Source organism: Papio anubis, chromosome 11, assembly GCF_008728515.1.
Source record: "Papio anubis isolate 15944 chromosome 11, Panubis1.0, whole genome shotgun sequence".
In the NCBI taxonomy this organism is placed as follows: Eukaryota; Metazoa; Chordata; class Mammalia; order Primates; family Cercopithecidae; genus Papio; species Papio anubis.
This window is the reverse complement of record NC_044986.1, coordinates 74,802,552-74,821,207: the sequence shown is the minus strand read 5'-3', so window position 1 is coordinate 74,821,207 and position 18,656 is coordinate 74,802,552. Positions and strand designations below refer to the sequence as shown.

The window sequence follows — 18,656 nt, the reverse complement described above, 5'->3', positions numbered from 1 at the left end:
CATCGGGCCAACAGTGATATGAAAGGAGTACAATAAAAAGACAGGTCTCTATGACAAGCTTCAGAGAGCAGCCAATTCCCTGACATCCCTCAAGACTCCAATTGACTCCACGCTCTCTGACGGGAGTCAGCGCGGTTACATAATAATAACACCTTCCATTTCCGTGGCGCTATTATGGGGCTTTCACCAGAGTGCTTTCACACACGCTCGCTTATTGAGCCCACAAAGCATCCGGGTGGCAGGCAGGGCAGCGATGCTTCGCCTGGTTTTACAAATGAGAGAATTACAGTGCGCAGAGGTTAAGTGACTTGCCTAAGGTCACACAGCAAGTGAGTCGCTGATTGTGGAGTCCTCTGGCAGGTGGCAGTCTCTAAATCATCTTCTCAGAAAGATAGAGAAGGGTCCTCCCTCATCAGTGGGCCCAACTGTGTCCCAGCCTCCTCTCTCCTCTCAAATCTTCTTCCAACCCTGCTCTCCAATCACACAGAATTCTTCTTGGTGTCCCCAAACCTGCTATCCTTTTAACACCTCTGTGTCTTTGCACCTTGCTCCCCCGACCTCTGCTTCTTCTCCTTCCTCTTCCTCTCTTCATGACCAGCTTCTCTTTACTCTGTTGCACCACCACCTCCTCCAGGTAGCCTTCCCTGATGCCCACCTGACTGAGCCAGGCACTCCTTTCTCTGTGCATACTTCTGTCCTGTATAGTACTGTATTACAGTCAGCAACCTTAGCATATCCCTCACCTAAGAACCCCCTGGACTAGTGAGCTCAGGCTACCATAACAAGATGCCACAAACCGGGTGCTATAAACAATAGACATTTCTTTACCCCCGTCTGGAGGCTAGAAGTCCAAGATCAAGGTGCCACTGGGGTTGGTTCTGAAGTGGGCTCTCCGCCTGACTTGTGGACTGCCACCTTCTTGCTGTGTCCTCACATGGCCTTTGCTCTGTGTGCTCACAGAATGAGAGTGAGCTTTCTGGTGTCTCTTCCTGTTCTCATAAGGACACCACCAGTCCTATCAGGTTAGGGCCCCACCCTTACAACCTCATTTAGCCTTCATTACCAATTTTTAAGTAAAATCACATTAGGGGTTAGGGCTTCAACATACAGATTTGGGGAGTGGATACAATTCAGTCTGTAACACCCCTCAAAAGTGACGACTAGGTCTGGCTCTTTTCCAAGGAGGTGGTGTCTAGTCAAGGCCTGGCCCACAGTGGGGCTGAATAAATGTCCGAGGCAGAAATCCCTTTTTACCAGTCCTTGATGTCACCCAACATCTGTCTGACAACCCTGACAACGGGGAGCTCACCATTTCATTACTGGTCAATGGCATCATGACCCTATGGGAAAGCAGAAGAAAGAACAGGTATTAGAAGGAGCAAGATTAAATGAAAAAGTAAATAATAACAATAAAAGAAGGAATAGGTAAGAAAATGTAGGGCTGGGTGCAGTGGCTCACACCTGTCATTCCAGCATTTGGGGAGGCCAAGGTGGGAGGATCGCTTGAGCCCAGGAGTTCAAGGCTACAGTGAATTATAATTATGCCACTGCTCTCTAGCCTGGGCAACAGAGCAGGAACTCAACTCAAAAAAGAAAAGAAAATGTAGTAGGAAAGAAATTGTACTATCACCTTATAACATCTGCCCACAAAGCCTAGTTCTTCCTGCTGAAGCCATTGGAAAAGTCATCTGTCATTCTTGTTATTGGAAAATAACATCATTCTTTCCTGAGTCTTGGTTTTTCGAGCTCATCACTCCTGGATCACCCAACAGCCCAACAAGTGCCCCCCCCTTGTCTGCATCCCTGTTCACATGAACCCAACCCAGATCTGTGTGTGAAGCTTAACAGAACCACCCAGAAGCACTGCTCTGTAGGCCCTTCTTCCTCACTGCCTGGGACAAAACGCAGGCACTCTTAGGCTCTTGAGGTTTATAGCAAGGCCACGCCTTGGAGATGATCTCTTCCCTCACACAGTGCCTGCCCAACACAAGGAATCATCTCAGATGCAGGTTCCTCCAGGAGGTGCTCCTGATTCCCCCTCAGTGCCCCCAGCACCCCAGCACTCCCTTCTTCTGTATAGCATAAATCCCACACCAGTGTGCATGTTGCCAGTCACCTATCCCCACCACCGGGGTCCCTTGAGGACAGAGTCAGTGTCGTGTTTCTCTCTGGCCCTCCAGCACCCAGCCTAGTTGGAGGGTCTTCATCTGAGACATGAGGAGCCACAGTCCCTGCCACAGGAGGCTGTCCCCTGAGCAAGGACACAGGCTTGGCAGAATGGCCAGGAGGCCTGCGTGGGACCAGCCCCTCAGAGCTCACACGGGTGGCCCCCTGGCCTTTCCTCTCACCCTCACCCCCAAACGCGCTGCCCATGGGTCTCACCACTTACCCGCGACTGAATTTTAACAAATACTCCAAAAGATAATGGTTAATTTCACAGAGCCGTGAGTGGAGGCTGTTAAAATGTTAATATTATTTAAATTGTTTTACATTTTCGACAGTTTGAGCTGCAAATATAAATGTTTTCTGTGCTTTCCACGGAGCTGAGCTCACAAAAATGATTGATGAGGCACCCAATATGGAATTTCCCACTTTAAATTAAGAAACACGACGTGAAGGCAATGAGAAAAATACTACCCCGCCATATGTAGTCCCCGTAGCTAAATCCTCAGCACGGAGCCTGGGGCCAGGTTGTTTGTCCCTCTGGCCCCTAGTGGCTGAGTGGCCCTGAGTTCCTCGGTTCACCTCCCTGGTCCTTCTGTCTTCTTCTGGAAACAGAGATCACACCTACCAGACCGAGGCACCCCAAAGGTTCCACAGTGGGCTTCAGTTAGCAGGCACTTACCACAGCTGGCACTGGGCACTGGGTGTTTCCTCTGTACCGCGTCCCCTGCCCTCCCGGCAACCACCTAGGTATGTGCCATTTCATACCCATTTTACACAATGTGCCCAAGGCCACACACCCAGGAACTGGGGGCGCCTGACTGTCACTAAAGCCCGTGCCTCCCACACCTTAGTAGGTAACTAATAAATGGTGTTTCTTCCCCACATCCCACCTTCCTCACCCACACCCACATTCCAAACCCTCCCTGGGCCTCTGCTTCCCCACGTAGGTAATCTCAGTGTGGCCCAGTTCTAACTTTGGCTCCATTCAAAGGAAGGATGAGCTAATGGTGAAAGCTCGGCCTCCACATGCCTGAGGCCAGCCCAGAGGGGCGTGGGGAATGTCTTGCCCATGTCCCCACTTGCGTGCCTGGACTGTAGCCCCAGGGCTCATAGCACTCCTGATTGCCTTTGGCTCCATTCAAAGGAAGGATAAGCTACTGGTGAGAGCTCAGCCTCCAAATGCTGAGGCCAGCCCAGAGCAGCGTGGGGAATGTCTTGCCCCTGTCTCTTCTTGTGTGCCTGAACTGTAGCCCCAGGACTCATGGTCCTCCTGATTGCCGAGCCAGGTCAGCTCCACCCGCTGTCTCAGAGAAGCTTGCAGCCTGACCCCAGCCTCAAGCCCCAGAGGGAGCACCACCTTATCCTCCTCTGTGCCCAGCACAGGGCTGGGCGCTGCCCAGGTATTATCTCCAGGGCCTCTCAGGACAAATTCTTGGTAAAGGAGTTGTCATTATCCCCATGTTGCATGCAAGCAAACAGGCAGGCAGAGGCCACACAGCTTGTATGCACAGGGGTCAGTTAAACTCCAAACATCACACCACCTCCCCGCTGCTAGGTTGTCACCTGCATCTGAGTCCCTGACCCTTGCTGCACCTTGGGGAGTTCCTGTCTTAGCCGTATCAGGCATCATTCATTCAAATCACGCAGCCATCCCTTTCTGGAGGGCCTGCTGTGGAGCAGCCCCCATGTTACTCTAGGGGAGCAGTGGTGAAGGGGGCACACTCGCTGCCCTCCTGGAACTGATGGTCAATAGAGGGTGACAGACATACAGGAAAGAAAATGGGACAGTGCGTTTTGTGCAGTGTTGGGATGAAGCACATAAAAGCTATCAGGGAGGACCCCCTGGAAGAAAGGTGCTCTGCATTGGAGTTTGAACGACGAGCAGAAATTCACCAGCCAAGGAGCAGCGGACAGTTCTCTTGCCGGGAGCACAGCACAGCCGAGACCCCAGCACGAGCAGGGGGGCAGCCACCAAGGGGCAGGTGGGAGGGTCCCGGGGAGGCCAGGCTGAGTGCAGAATGTGGGCTCCATCCCATGCGAGGCAGTCAGGTTGAATTTTAAGCGGAAGAACCAGAGGGCAGACATGGGCTCTAGAACAATCCCTCTGGCTACAGTGGGGAGAAGAAATTGGCAAGGTGAGGCCAGAGACCAGTAGGAGGCTGGGGCAGTCCCCCACAAGAGGGGCTGTGACGTGGAAGGAAAGGGGGTGAGATTGTGGATTCAGGAACATCTAGCTCGGAGAACCAAAGAGACTGGCCCCTGATTGAATGGGGGCCCTAGGGAGATGGGGGAGCCCAGAGAACTTGGTCTGGCTGCAGTAACCAGGTGGAGGGAAGGACAGAGTGCCTCTACACATGGACCGCTGTCCTGCAATTCACCCTGTGCTGGGGTTCCCCAACCTGCCCTGGCCAGGGCTGTCCTCCATGGGACACTGACCACTAAAGGTACTGTGCTGCTCTGGCCCCATCCCACTGTGGGGTACCTAATCTGCTCCACCCCATCGAGGAATGCAGAAGGGTGGAGGGGGCTTTCAACTCATACCCCTGGGCTCAGTGCTGCCCTAGCGCCTTCAGAGTGGCCATGGCCCTCTTTGATGTGAGGTTCCACATCTACTGAAAGGTAACAACCGTACCCATCGACGATCATGGGGTTCAGTGAGATAAAATCTGTAATGTGCTGAGGTCTGCCTGGGCACACTGACATTCAATACATGGTGCTCTTACTAGCATCACAGCCATGGCTGGGTATTGCCCCTCTCCTCTCTCTTCCCTGGAGCCAGGGAATGCAGGCTGAGGCCAAACCCCCCCTGTGAGCAGGGCAGGGAGGCAGGCGGAGGGAGGTGGCCTGATGGATGGTTTTCGGCAGTTCTGTGATGCGTCAAATGTTTAATGGAAGTCAGCCGAGTGAGTCAGCCCTTCCTGCACCACGGGGCACGGGTTTGGGGGCATTCCTCTCCCGCCTCGCTGATGTTTACTGATGTTCCCTGACGTTCCGGGAGAGCAGAAGGCACTTAGGTGCTTTACTAAGGAGGGAGGGAATACCAAATGAAGCTGAGACCTCCTTTCCTGGTCTCACCAAGGACGCACACGCTCCTTCAGAAAAGGAGAAGGAAACTGGGCCAATCTCCCCCAAAGATAAGAGGTCAGAAAGGAGCTCAATGCTGGTGGCCTGTGGGCTCCACCTCTTCCCGGCAGTGTGACCTTGGGCAACGTTCAAGACTCCTCCAGGCCTCAGCTTCTTCGTCTCTAAAGTGGGGAGAGCAATGCTCCCTACTTGATAGGCTTGTCTTAGGACTAACTGTGGAAACCCATACCAAGACTTAGAACAGTGCCTGGTGCACAGAAGTGCTCATCAGAGCTAGCTTTCACAACAGGAGAAAAAGACAGGAGGCACAGAGTGCGGTCCTGCCCTGCTGCTGACCCACGGTGTGACTGAGTGAGCGCCCTGCCCTTGCCCCTGAGGGTCTCGGTCTCTAGGATGCTTCCAGGGCTGCACAGCTCTGCTCTTCAGTTCTGCTCCCCTCTAGCCAGATTCATCCCCTGATCAGCAAGGACGCCAGATGGGTGCAAAGCAACCAAGAAAGGAGGGGCAGGGTTCCACTACCTCCCACCCTTCTCTCCTCCTTCTCCCCAGCACAGCGCCTCACCTCCCCTCCTCTCACTGCAGGCTGGCTTCCCCAGCCCTCCCTCTCTGCTTGTTCTTACCTCCAAGCCTCTCCTCTCTGCTCTCCTTCATTCCTCCGCTCTCCAAATCCTCCCCACTGCTCAAGCCCAGTTCAAGCCACACCTCCTCCAGGCAGCCTTCCAGCTCAAATAGACACTCCCCTTCACAGCCTCTCACAGGACATCACCTCTCACAGGTGGTCATCAGCACCACAGATTTCGAAGGGAACAAGATAGAGTGGGGCAGAATTGGGCAGAACAGGACAGGGCAAGGAAGGGTGGGGCTGCTGACCAGAAATGACATGCCAGAACCTGAGCAATGGGCCATGTTCCCCCAGTTGTGAGTGAGACGGAGCGTGCCATCATCACAGTAGAATCGTATCCATCCCGTATGGGGCACAGTCCACCTCTCAGGCACGGTCCACATTCAGCTCACGTGGTCCTTACAACCTGTTTTGCAAGTGAGAAACACTGAGGCCCCCGGTGAGTGAGCTGGCTGTAGATTAAAAGCTAGCACATGACAGATGAGCTTTCTCAGGATTCCCACAGCGGTCAGCACAGGCCCTCACACCTCCCTCTCCAGAAAGCCTAGAAACACAGCTGGTGCCAGAGGCAGACCATGAGCTCAGGCAGGGGAGGCTCAGTCAAGGCAATCGCCCTGACTTCTCCTTGCTGGGCCGGTTTTCGTCCGGGGAATTTCACCCACTGGGTCTTAACAGCCACTTGGCCTCTGACAAAAAAATACTATGGCAATGACTTCAGTACATACTCAAAAAGATGTTTCCAAAAGAGAGAGACAATGCTGTGTGCCCCTTCTTCCCCCTTCACAACTTTACAGGGCATTGCCTGCTATAAGGTGGTTTTCTGAAAACCCACAGACCTCTCCCACCTCCTCCGCATAGAGCACCAACAGGTGCGGTGTGGGTTCACCCCTCAAGAAGTTGACAGCCTGGATTCTAAGGGCCAACTTCAGTTCTCTCCCCTCCCTCTCTAGCACCTCTCTTTTCCCCAGTCAGTCGTCCTAAGCTGGCTGTCCTGATAAACCGGGGGCTTGGGGACTTTCTTCAAGTGCCTTGTAAATGGAAGCATCTGAGACCAATAGCTCTGGGTGTTCAATGAGATTATATTTCTTATTTAAATAGCTGATTGGAGAATTGGTTTCAAAGTAAGATGCTATATGCCCATGGCCTCCCCTGGGCTCCTGGGGAGAAGCAATATTGTGTGGCATTGTGCAGCGGCAGGAGCCTCTCCTTCTGAGCTCCCCACTCCCATTCAGATGCCTGCAGGACGGGGGGAGCAGGCCGCGGTGGGGGATGAAAGCTGCCTCCCCTCCTGGTTTAGGGGAGCCGGAGATTATGCCTTTCATTCGAGAGTGCCTTCTCCAGGGCTCCCCACCACGCTCTGTACCAGTTGTCTTCCCCTCTCAAAGCGATGGGGAGATAAAAGGCAATGTGTTCGCTTCATCCCACCTCCGGGGAGAGCTCAAATCAGGCTTTTGTCAGTGGAGGATAAGCGACACCATTTTAGGAAGGGTTGTTGTTCAGGGAGCTCTGTTGGAAGGTTTTGTGCAAGCTTTATCCACCCCCTCCCCACAACTCGTGCCACGGTTCCCCCGGCCCCATGCTGGGCTCTGGGCGGGCTGATGCATCCTCTCTGATCGGTGCCCACAGTCGACCCTGAGAGGGGTGGCATCGCCGTGGGGAGCCGGCAATCCCTAGCCCTTCAGGAAGAGTGAGGTTTCACAGAACCAAATCCTGCCTGTATTGTGCTGTACGAATCCTGTGAGGGCCCGAGCTCTTAGCTTAGAGCAAATTTTGCAGTTAATTGTGTGTCAAAATAACGTATTAGAAACAGCAGCGTCTGGACCGTGTGCAATTCTTCTCCTTTCAAGCCTTTGTCTGCCCAGGGCCGGAGGGGCTTGTCAGGGCATCTTTAAGACAGGCTGGTGGCCCCCGTCAAAAGCAGCCCAAGGATTTCGGTGACTATCCCAGAGCCTTGGACAAGATAAAAGGCCAGTGGTGGCCTTGAAGAATGCCCGGCTCTGTCCGCAGTGCTGGGCGGGGCCAGTGATCTTCATTACCAGTAGCTGCGGCACAGAGGCGGGCGGTTTGGTATGCCAGGCACATCCAGCGCCTCGTGTATCCAGGGACCGCAATCAGGTAGCTGATGGGGATGCAAGTCACATCGCCTGGACCATTGCCGCAATGAACTGATTCATGCTGCTACTTTGAGGCAGGGAGAAGGGACAGCGGGGCCCTGAGACAAACCAGCCCGGCTTTATTATACAGCTGCTGTTTTCAAGCTGGAATATTCCAGCCTCCCCTGCTCCTTCCCTTGCTGCTGGGCCTGCGCTGGCTGCCTACCTGCAAAGAAAGTGCTCGTTCTGGCCCCTGGCTCTGGCTGAACAATGGCATTATGCGATGCATAAAGAGTACCCGGGCAACGGAGACAAGCATGGCTTAATTCGCTCAGTGCCCAGTGGCTTTTGAACGCCCCTGCATTCAGCCTTTATCCCGAGCAGGCTGGGCCTCCCTGGCCTTTATTCCCCAGCCCTCCCCATCACAGTCTTCCCCCAATTTCCACACAGGTCTGCAATGGAGCTGATGGCCATGAAATGAGAGGCACAAAGGAAGGGAAGACAGGATGCTCTGTCTCTAACCAGGAAAGATTCCTGCTTGTGGGTGAGGAGACCCAGGTTTTGGTCTCAGTTTTGCCATCAACTCAAGGAGTGGCCTTGGGAAAGTCCCGTTCTGGCTCTTGGCTCCAGGTCTATGTTTGCAAATAGGAGAGATATAGACAAAGTTCCAGAAAGGCTTTTCCAACTCTGACATTCTGCCATTCGGATACACACAGCTTAGCTCAATGGCATTGTTCTGGCCTCACATATGATGGTGAAGGGTCCTCCACTGTATCAGTGACATTCTCCTTGACTGTGACCTAAGACCAGGCCACAGGTCAGGACAATAAGTGAGTGACACAAGCCAAGTGATTTCCGAGGCACGCTGAGGTCACCCGCCCTGCCTAGAGCAGCAACCACTGCCCAGCTCCAGCTTACAGTTGCCTTGTAGGAGTAAGAAGCCCAGTCTTGCAAGGTCTTCCCATTTTTTAAAAGAAACCAGAAATGTGAAATGTTATGCAAAGTCTCACAATTGTAAAATGTTAGCTCAATTTCTTATCAACGCTGGTAGGTCAGACAAAAACTATCAGAGGACCTTATCTGCTCAGCAGGCTACCAGATTGTGAAGTCAGGACCCAACAGGGTGTATCAGTCTGTTCTCACATTGCTATAAGAAACTACCTAATCCGGGGTAATTTATAAAGAAAGAGGTTTAATTGCCTTGTAGCTCCACGGGCTATACAGGAAGCATGGCTGGAGAGGCCTCAGGAAACGTACAATCACAGTGGAAGGTGAAGGGGAAGCAGGCATGTGCTGCATGGCTGGAGCAGGAGGAAGAGAGAGGAGGGGAAGGTGCCACACGCTTTTAAACAAACAGATCTGGGAGAACTCTATCACAAGACAGCACTAGAAGAATGGTACTCAACCATTAGAAACCACCCGCATGATCTAATCACCTCCCACCAGGCCCCATCTCCAACAAGGGGGACTACAATTCAACATGAGATTTGAGCAAGGGCATAGATCCAAATCATATCACAGGGCTACTATGTAGCTCAAGTCCAGGAGCTCTGCCATAACACCCTAGTATTATGCAATGTGGGGCTCCCAGGACTGTACAAATTAGACTGGGTAAAGATACCCCTATTTGTTTTATTTTAAGGAAAAAGAAAAGAAACCAAAACTGGACCTAATAACTTTAGATCTCCTGCCATCTAATATCTGGATTAACTCCAGACTGGGCCCCTTTCCAGAAGTGATGGAAATGCTCCAGCAGGATCTCACCTCCTCATGCCCCATCACCCAACCCAGTGGGGCCAGATGATGCCCCAGATTCCCAGCAGCCCCACTCCTGCATGGCTGAGGAAATGCTTCCACCACCTGCCCATCCAGACTGGCTCCCTGCCCTTAGGCCCTCAGTCTCCACATCCTGCCTTCCTGATACGAGCTCTCCCAGTAGGAGGCCTCTGCAGGTACTGTCACCTGGAGAACCCAGGACCTGGAAGGGACCACAGGACTCCAAGCAGAGCTCTGTCCATGGAGCCCACACTGGCTGCCACGTCCCATCAGCCCAGCTCACAGAAATACATCCTAAGGAAGAGATGCCACATCTACTATACACAGAGGTCTCTGAAGCCACAAGTTCATATTGTTTCAACAAGCATTGAACAACTAATATTTGCTGGCACTAAGGAAAAATATTAGGTACAAGGAGCTCCTTGAAGGCAGGGAGAAAAGACAGACTCTCATACACACGTTCAGTTAGATAACAAGCCGTGAGCAGGCAACTGGGATTAAATGCAACCATCTTCTCTATTGATAGAGGGATCACTGTATTCCAGCACCACACTCAGATGTCAGAAACGTCTTGGCCAGACACAGCATTAGTAGAGGAGGCATGAAGCTGACTCCCTACTCATCACTGCAATACAAAGTCAAAAAGCCTCTATAGCTTTCCCAGGACATGGATCAGATTGTTATGGGAGGTGAGAGAAGAATGAGATGATATTTAATCTGTTCTCTAAACATACACGAAGAGACAGGAGGTGAAAGGGCTTAGATGGTTCACTGGGGGAGTGGTCCCAAACTCCAGAGTAGTTCAGGCTGGGTGGAGCAGTGGGAACATGAAGAAGAGAGTTGAAATTAAAGTGAGAAAGTTCGATTAGGACTTTCTCCAAATCACAATGGACCCCCTGGCAGACAGAAAAGTTCGAAGTTTATTCTGTAAATCATAGGGAGCCACTGAATGTTCATTGAGGGGGAATTCCATCAGAACTGCGATTCAGAAGGAGCCTCCACTGGCTATGTGGAGAGCAGACTAGGGGCTAGGAGAGTGGTCAGGAGATGAAAGCAATGCACCAGGGAAGAGGATGATGGCCTGAACGAGGGCAGTGGTGATGGGATGCACAGGAGGTATATGTCAGAACTCATACAGAGAAAGAATCCAAACAGCTTGGTGGGTGGCTGAACATTCTGGGTAATGATCAAAGATGCCTGAAGTGTTGGGGAGGATGACAATGTCGCCTTCAGAAGGAGGAAGAACAGGTTTAGAAAGAAGCAGATTTCAGACTCATGCACTGGGTGGATGATCAAAGACCAAGGAGCAACCTCAGGGCTTGGCTATGTGGGTTGGAGTGCCCTGGAAGAGCTTGTTGCACAGGAGGAGTGGTCTGGGGCCCAGGGATACTGGGCTGCAGAATCTCACATGGGCACCATGGAGGAACCAGCAACCCAGAAACACTCCCCAAGGCCCTGTCTAGTGGTCCTGGGCCAAGCTGCGAGCTGCAGCCTCTGGGGCCTGTGAAGCCCTGAGTGCCTTGTGGGGACTGTAAATATTTGCCTGGTTAAGAACCCCAACCAGAGACTCAGCAACAGCTCCTCCACACGCGGTAATCGACGCATCTTCCGTGGAGGGCTTAGAGAGGGGAAGCCATCTCAAGTGATGGCACTTCACACTCAGCACTTGACATTCCCAGGCACTCCACAGGCATTAGCTAATTAGTCCTTGAGTCTGTTTAGCCCCCAAAAGAACTCCCAGAGGCTCCACTTATGCCCCATGTGCGGGGAGTTTCACACCCTTCTGAGTCAGGATCCAGAGCATTGGGGAGACAGCCTTGCAGATAGCCACTCGCCCACTCACTCCCTTGCAGAGAGATCAAATGTCTGTAAGGGAGCTGGAAAGAAGAAGCTTTCACTGTATCATATTCTTCCTGAGAAAAAGATAGGAGACAGAGAAAGGGACAGGAGACCAATATCTACTCAAATCCCTACTAGTAATGCTCACTGCAGTTTATTTTTCTCTGAGCATTTTAAACAAATTCCCATTTAACCCTCAAAGTTATCCTATGATATACAATGTGTTTTTTAGATTGAACTCTCCCAGGAGGAGTCACTGGGGCAAGGATTCAGGTGTAAGCAATTTATCTGGGATTTGAACCCAGGAAGCACCAGTCAGGAGAGTGAAGAAAAGAAAAAGAAGGGAAAGAAGCCAATAAAGTATGTTTTGGAGCACTCCACTACTGCAAGCCTGTGAGGCTCCATCACCCTGGGCCACTCTGGAGATGTGCACAGCACACCTCAGTCATCCCACTGAGGGGTGAGGGAGCTGGGGGATGTATCCTCCAACTCCTGCCAGTCATGGGTTGACAGTTGCTCCCAGTTGGGAGAATGGATTAACTCCCCAACAATGCCTGGCCTGTGCCACGTACACACATACTCAGAACAACCTGAAAGCCCTTAGACAAATATCCACAGGTGCTTGTGTTAGAAGTCTCCAGTTTGGGTGCATAGGAATGGTGATTGCCAAGAGATACGGACAAAGCAACGATAGTATCTTTTACTATGCCACTATTCCATTTTCAAAGATGAAAAACCTGAGGTTCAGAGATAGGGCCAAATTTGGCCAAGGTCACACAAGTACAAAGTGATAAAGCCTAAATTTAGACCAAGCCAGTTTGCCTCCACATCTTGGCTCATTTCACTACACACCACTGTCTTCCAAGCCTAGCTTCCCTCTTCTCCTTTCTTTCTCCTTATCCGGGAGACAAAGGACAGGGCTGTCTGCTAACAGTGTCTCCTTTCCCTGAACATGCCTCTGAGATGCCTGACTCTTTCCAGCAAGTGTCCTTGAGATAAGGCTTGATGACAGATCTGCCTATTGGCAAAGTCTGAACCAGGTGGAGCACCCTTTCCTCTGCCATGCTTACTGCTGCTTACCAAATCCCCTTATCTTTTCTTTGGTCCTTTAATTCATTTGATAACTTTGAGATGCACAGACCTCAGGGCTCTCAAAGGACAGTAAATTTCCCGTCCCCAATGCCACAGCCCTTGCTGCCGGGTTTGTGCTTTGTTTTTGCTTGCACACGCCAGTGGTGAGCATTTATCGCTGGTTGGAGAATTGAATTTGGCAGGAGAGATTTCTGTGCATTTGGGGGATTAATTTGCCAAGCACCTTCGCCAGCAGAAATGCTAAGGATGGCAGCCAAGAGTAGGGTAGGGCAGGCAGTCTGGCAACGTAGGCCAAACCCTCTTTTGTAGCTGGTTCTCTCTAGCCCTGAGAAGAAATGCAACATCGCTCAGCTTTCACATCCCAGAAGCATGGCTTTCCCTTAGACACACTATCTTCTCCTCCCCAAATTAGCACTGTCTCATCAGGGGCCAACCCAACAGGGAAGCTGGGGTTGAGAAGGTGGTGGGGTGGCCAGACAGAATGAGGGGACCTGGGGACTAGGCATGTTCCCTTGGGTGGAGCACATACTTGGGGCCTGCCTGAGAATAGCAAATTCACTGGTGTGACAGGAAGTGAGAGAATGAGCCAGGAATGAGCATCAGAGGGGATCGGCTACAGGCAAGGAGCAAGAGAGTCCTCAGAAGCCTCAGAAATGCAACTAGGTAGAGATCTGGCAAGCAGACTGGTGGGTATAATAGTCATTGTCATTCATAGGTATGCTAAAGACAGCTTATACCACTTCTCTAGAGGCAATTGTTAAATTTTCAAAAAGTTTGCAAGCCAGTTGCTAAACACAGCCATTATTACAAAGTAAAATCTGTAAATTTAGTTAAATAAATTATATTAAAATCAAAAGTTAAAGGATATTCAAAATATATCACTATGCTTTACTATGATCTATATTGTTGAGTTTACCTAGGACTCCTATGTCTGTGTGATGGGAATTCTGTACAATGGTGACTGTCACATACACATCTCTTCCCCACCCCAGGTTCAGCATCGGCACATTGGTAGCTTGAAATTGACCATGTTGGTAGTATTTACACCAAGGAAATTGGCAAACCCTAAAAATTAGGACTTTTTTTTCATGAAAGCCAGTGTTTAGTAGAATTTACTGACACACTACTGGCAATTGCTACCCTGAATCAAGGCAGTATCTACCCTGCATGATGCTAAATGTCTCACATTCGTTATATTATAACGTAGGCAGCACACACCTGTATGGCACGGCAGTCGTTAAAATATTGAATCACTTTCACGTTGGTTGCTAAACGGCTTCCGTCCCAAGCCCCTGCTTGTCCTCCTTCCACCCTAGCCACCACTGCCCTCCTCTGATACCTCTAAAGGTTTGTGCCTAATCCTGTTCTAGGACTGGCTGTCTGGCCCGTGCTCACACAATACAGGCTGTTCATATTTTTACCATAACCTCCGCTTACATTTATCCTACAAGGTGGATATTATTATCATCCCCTTTTTACTAATGAGGAAACTGAGGCTCAGAGAGAAACCAACTTGCCCTGAGCCACACAGCTAGCAAAATACAAGAGCTGAGACAGAGCCTAAGTTGATCTGGGTCCACCCAGTGTTCCTAACCATTGGGACACATCATTTCTCAGCAGCATGGAGGTCTGGAGGCTGATGGCAGGGCCGGGGCCCATGAGGCCAGGGCAGTTCAAGAGGTCTCACAGCTGGGCCACTAGACACTGTAGGAGCTGAAGGGATGGCTAGGGATGGCCAGGAATTAGATACTCCTCCCCTCACTTCCTCTCCCCTCCTCTTCCCTTCATAACATCTCCTCCCCTCCCCTTCTGTGCCCAATCTGAGTCCTTAAATGGCAAAGTGTAAAACACCATATCTGCCCTCAGGAAGCTTACAGTCTGAGCTAAGGAGAAACTGCACATACCTATGAACAATATAAATACTAAATATTTGATTACAACACACAAGCCAAGTAACAAAGCAGGTGTCACGGCTGAGAGACAACAGGAAAGCTCTCAGAAACTGAGGGCCAAACACTCTCATCTATTAGGCAATGCAAAGATTTTCCCATTGCTGCAATTCTTGGATATAATGTGCACCATTGTAAGAGTGAATCACTAAGTTAGAAGCTTCCTGGAGGAAAAATACTGCCTCATTAAACATATGCAACAATGATAAGAGCCATCCTGATTTCAGAAATGTGCATTGTAAGGCAGAAAAATATATCCTCATGCTCCAAGGTCACTAGGACAATGGATACAGCAGAAAGCCAGTCCCCTCAAATCTTCCCTTGTGATTCATTCATTCATTCATTCATTCATTCAACAAATATTTTTGAGAACCTGGTGCTGGAGACATGGCAGACAACAGTAAATGGGAGACTGGCTCCCTGCTCTCCCAGAGCTCCCAGCTGAGTGGAGCAGACAGCTGTTATGTTAGTAATGCAACACACAAATATGCACTTACAAACAGGAATATGTGCTAAGAAAGAACAGAACTGGATGCTGTGAGACAAAGAACAAAGAGGAAGGAAGAGCTTTAAGTGGGTATCCAGGGAAGGCCTCTCAGAAGAAGCTCCCCTGCAAAGGAGGTTGGGTGAGGAACAAGCTCCAGGAGAGGGAGAAGATGTGCCATGGACCCGAGGGGCAGGGAGTCCAGGGAGTGCTCCATTCTGAAGAAAGGCCAGTCCAGTGAGTGCAGCAGAAGCCACATCAGCTCAGCTGTATGGCCATGGCAAGGGGTTTTGGTTTCAATCTGAGTGCAGTTGGGAGAATTTAGGCAAAAGTGACATGCAGGGAAGTGGCATAGGCTGATGCGATTCTTGGAAGAATCCCTCTGGGTGCTGGGTTAAGAATAGGCCCACTGGGACTGGTGGGAGGAGTAGAAGTAGATAAACCAGAGACAAGGCTAGTGCGGCGCTCCCAGCAAATGCAGTGATGGCAGCTGGGACTAGGGTCGTGGCCATAGAGAAGAGAGTAGGTTGATTCAAGCTTTGAAGAGAGCCTGGAGCATGTTGTGATTGACTGTGTATGGGAGAGAGAGGGGTGCTTCATGGGCATTGCCCTCCGGTAGGCAGAGTTGCTGCTCACTGAAAAGATGCTTGTGTCGGCAGACCTCCTTCTCGTCCCATCCCAGCAGAGGTGGAAAAACGACCAGGAAGAGAAGACACTTGCCGAAGCCTCAGGAGAGCCTGAGAGAGCAGTTACTGATGCTGACTGAATCCTTCACTTGTTTGTCCTCTACGCAGCAAGACCCACAATGCACGCTCCAAGGAGTAATATACAAAATTAATGCTGTACAAGCATATAAGATGAAGAAAACACAACTCTGGTGTGGTCCTGGAAGGCTTCATGGAGGAAGCATTTTCTCTCTTAGATGTAGAAGGACAATAGAATCTAAATAGGTGAGGAGGATAGGAAGGGCATGCCCTGACAGAGGGGACACTGGGGGAAAAGGTGGGCAAGTACAAAAGGAGGGACATTGGCATTGGAGTCAGTAGCCTGTTCCATCTCTCCCTCTTCCCCTGGACAGCCAGTCACTTCCTTGGACTATTTTATCTGATCCAGGTGCTGCTGTTAAAGTCTTATCATCTCTTTCTTTTCTAACAGCATACTTAGGACATATAATTGACATATAATAAATGACATAATTAAAGTGTACATTTTGGTAAGTTATGACATATATAGAAACCATGAAACCATCACAATTAAGGTAATGAACATATCCATCACCCCCAGAAATTGTCTTCCACCACTCACTGCCAGCCCCTTGCCCTCAACCCAGAGGCAAGCACTGATCTGCTCTTTGTCATGATAGACAAGCTTGCATCTTCTAAAATTTATATGAATGAAATACATATCAAACTAGTATTACTCTTTTTTCTGGCTTCTTTCCTTATGCATAATTATTTTGATATTTGTTTATATTATTGCATATACCATCAGTTAATTCCTTTTTATTTCTGAGCAGTATTCCAATATATGGACACGTCGCAGTTTGTTTATGTATTCACCTGCTGATGGACTTTCAGGTTGTTTCCAGTTTTTGCCAATTACAGTAAAGCTGCTATGAACATTTGAGTACACGTCTTTGTATGGACACACATTTTCTTTTCTCTTCAGTACATAGCTAGCTGTGGACTGGCTGGATCATAACTGTAGGTGCACATTAAACTTGATAAGAAAGTCAAGCTGTTTTTCAGTATTTTACTTCCCAGTGGCAGTGTATGAGAGTTTCAGTCCCCATATTCTCACCAACACCTGGCATGGTCAGTCTTTTTCATTTTAGCCACTCTAATAGGATGTGTGGTGATATCTCATTGTGATTTCAGTTTGTATTTCCCTAAAGATTAATGATGTTGAGCATCTTTTCATGTGCTTATTAACCATTTGCATATATTCTATAGTAAAGTGTGCATTACAATCTTTTGGTTGCTTTTTATTAGGTTGTCTTATTTTTATTGTAAGCTGTTTCTATATTATAGATACAAGTTCATCAGATACACGATTTTTGTGTATTTTCTCCCAGTTTGTGACTTGCCTTTTAATTCCTTTGACAGTGTATTTCAAAGAGCAGAAGTTTTTCATTTGGATGAAGTCCAATATATTATTTTTTCTTTTGTGGATTATGCTCTTGGTGTCCTATTTTACAACTCTACCTAAACCAAGGTCACAAAGATTTCTCCTGTTTTCTTCTGGAAGTGTTATAGTTTTAGGTTTTACATTTAGATTTGTCATTCATTTTGATCTAATTGTTACATATAGTGCAAGTTATGGATCAAAGCTTTTTTTTTTGCATATGAGTATCTAATTTTTTTATCATCATTTGTTTAAAAAAAGACTATCTTTTCTCCACTGAATTGTCTTTGCAACTTTGTCAAAAAAATCAGTTGTCCATATATGCATGGGTCTATTTCTGTACTCCCAATTCCATTTTGTTGATCTATTTGTCTATCTTGATGCCAATACTACAGTGTCTTGATTACTGTAGTTTTATAATAAGCTTTAAAATCAGGCAGTGTTAGTCCTCCAACTTTGTTCTTTTTCAAAATTGTTTTGGCTATTCTAGGTCTTTTTCATTTCCATATGAATTATAGAATCAGCTTGCCAATTTCTACAATTTCCATACTGCTGCATACTCCCTCTTTCTTCTTGCATAAGAAAACAAATAAGAGGGAAAATCTGAGCTGGGTTGGATACCATGACTCTAAACAAAGCAGATACTCAGGAAGACTGAATTGAACTGAAGAGGCGATCTCCCCATCTCCAAGGTGGAACAACAGTGGTTTTGTCCTTCAAACAAAGTATCATAGAGTCAAAGATGTTGGATTCATAAGCCCTCAGCAAGGCTGTCCCCTTCCTGAGAATTGCCCCTTTTTCCTCCATCAGAACACACTTTCTTCTGCTCTAGTCTTTCCTGGCTGTTGGGTATGGCTCCTGCCCCTGGAGAGCTCTCAGAATGTACCTGTTATCTTCTACATCTGAGTAAACATAGACTCAGAACAGAAAACCCAATCCTCAGTGGATACTGGGGGGGAAAGGTAGAAAGAAAAGGAAGAGTGTGTACTGGGAAATTCAATGGAATAGCAATTGAGGGGTGTTGGCTTAATAGCTTTAAGAGTTTGTTTTTATGGGTTTCTAGAAATAACAATAGTAGCTCCCATGTAGAACATGCCAGGCTAAGCTTTGCTTTGCATGAATTTTCTCATTCAGGCCTCGAAACATCCGGTGGTGGACGAGCATAGTCATGCCCATTTTCCTGATGAATTGAGGCCTACAGAGATTGAGCAACTTTCCCAAGTCATTGCTAGCAATGGCAGTGCTGGAGCATGAATTCTGGTCTGGTCTGACCCCAAAGCCCACACTCTGGACTAAACCCCAGGGTGATTCTGCCTTCAGGGATGGGAAATGGAAAAGCCCCATAAATGTATGCAGTCAGATTATTAACATGATTTAATGAGCCACTACAATGAGCCAGGATCATACCCAGGACCATCTGACACCGC

At 49.1% G+C, this 18,656-nt stretch overlaps 1 protein-coding gene across 6 annotated transcripts in view; it reads right to left on the bottom strand.

The window, feature by feature from the left end:
- Nucleotides 1–18,656, bottom strand: part of LOC103887515 — a 54,768-nt gene that overhangs the window by 20,860 nt on the left and 15,252 nt on the right. For 5 of the 6 annotated variants that reach the window (XR_001906384.3, XR_002524315.2, XM_017962858.2 and 2 more), the window contains one exon: nt 1,310–1,340. The gene's annotated coding sequence lies outside the window, so the exon portion shown is untranslated. Of the gene's footprint in view, nt 1–1,309; nt 1,341–5,870; nt 7,396–18,656 lie in introns of those variants that run through there. The other variant, XM_021943341.2, reaches the window with a different exon arrangement.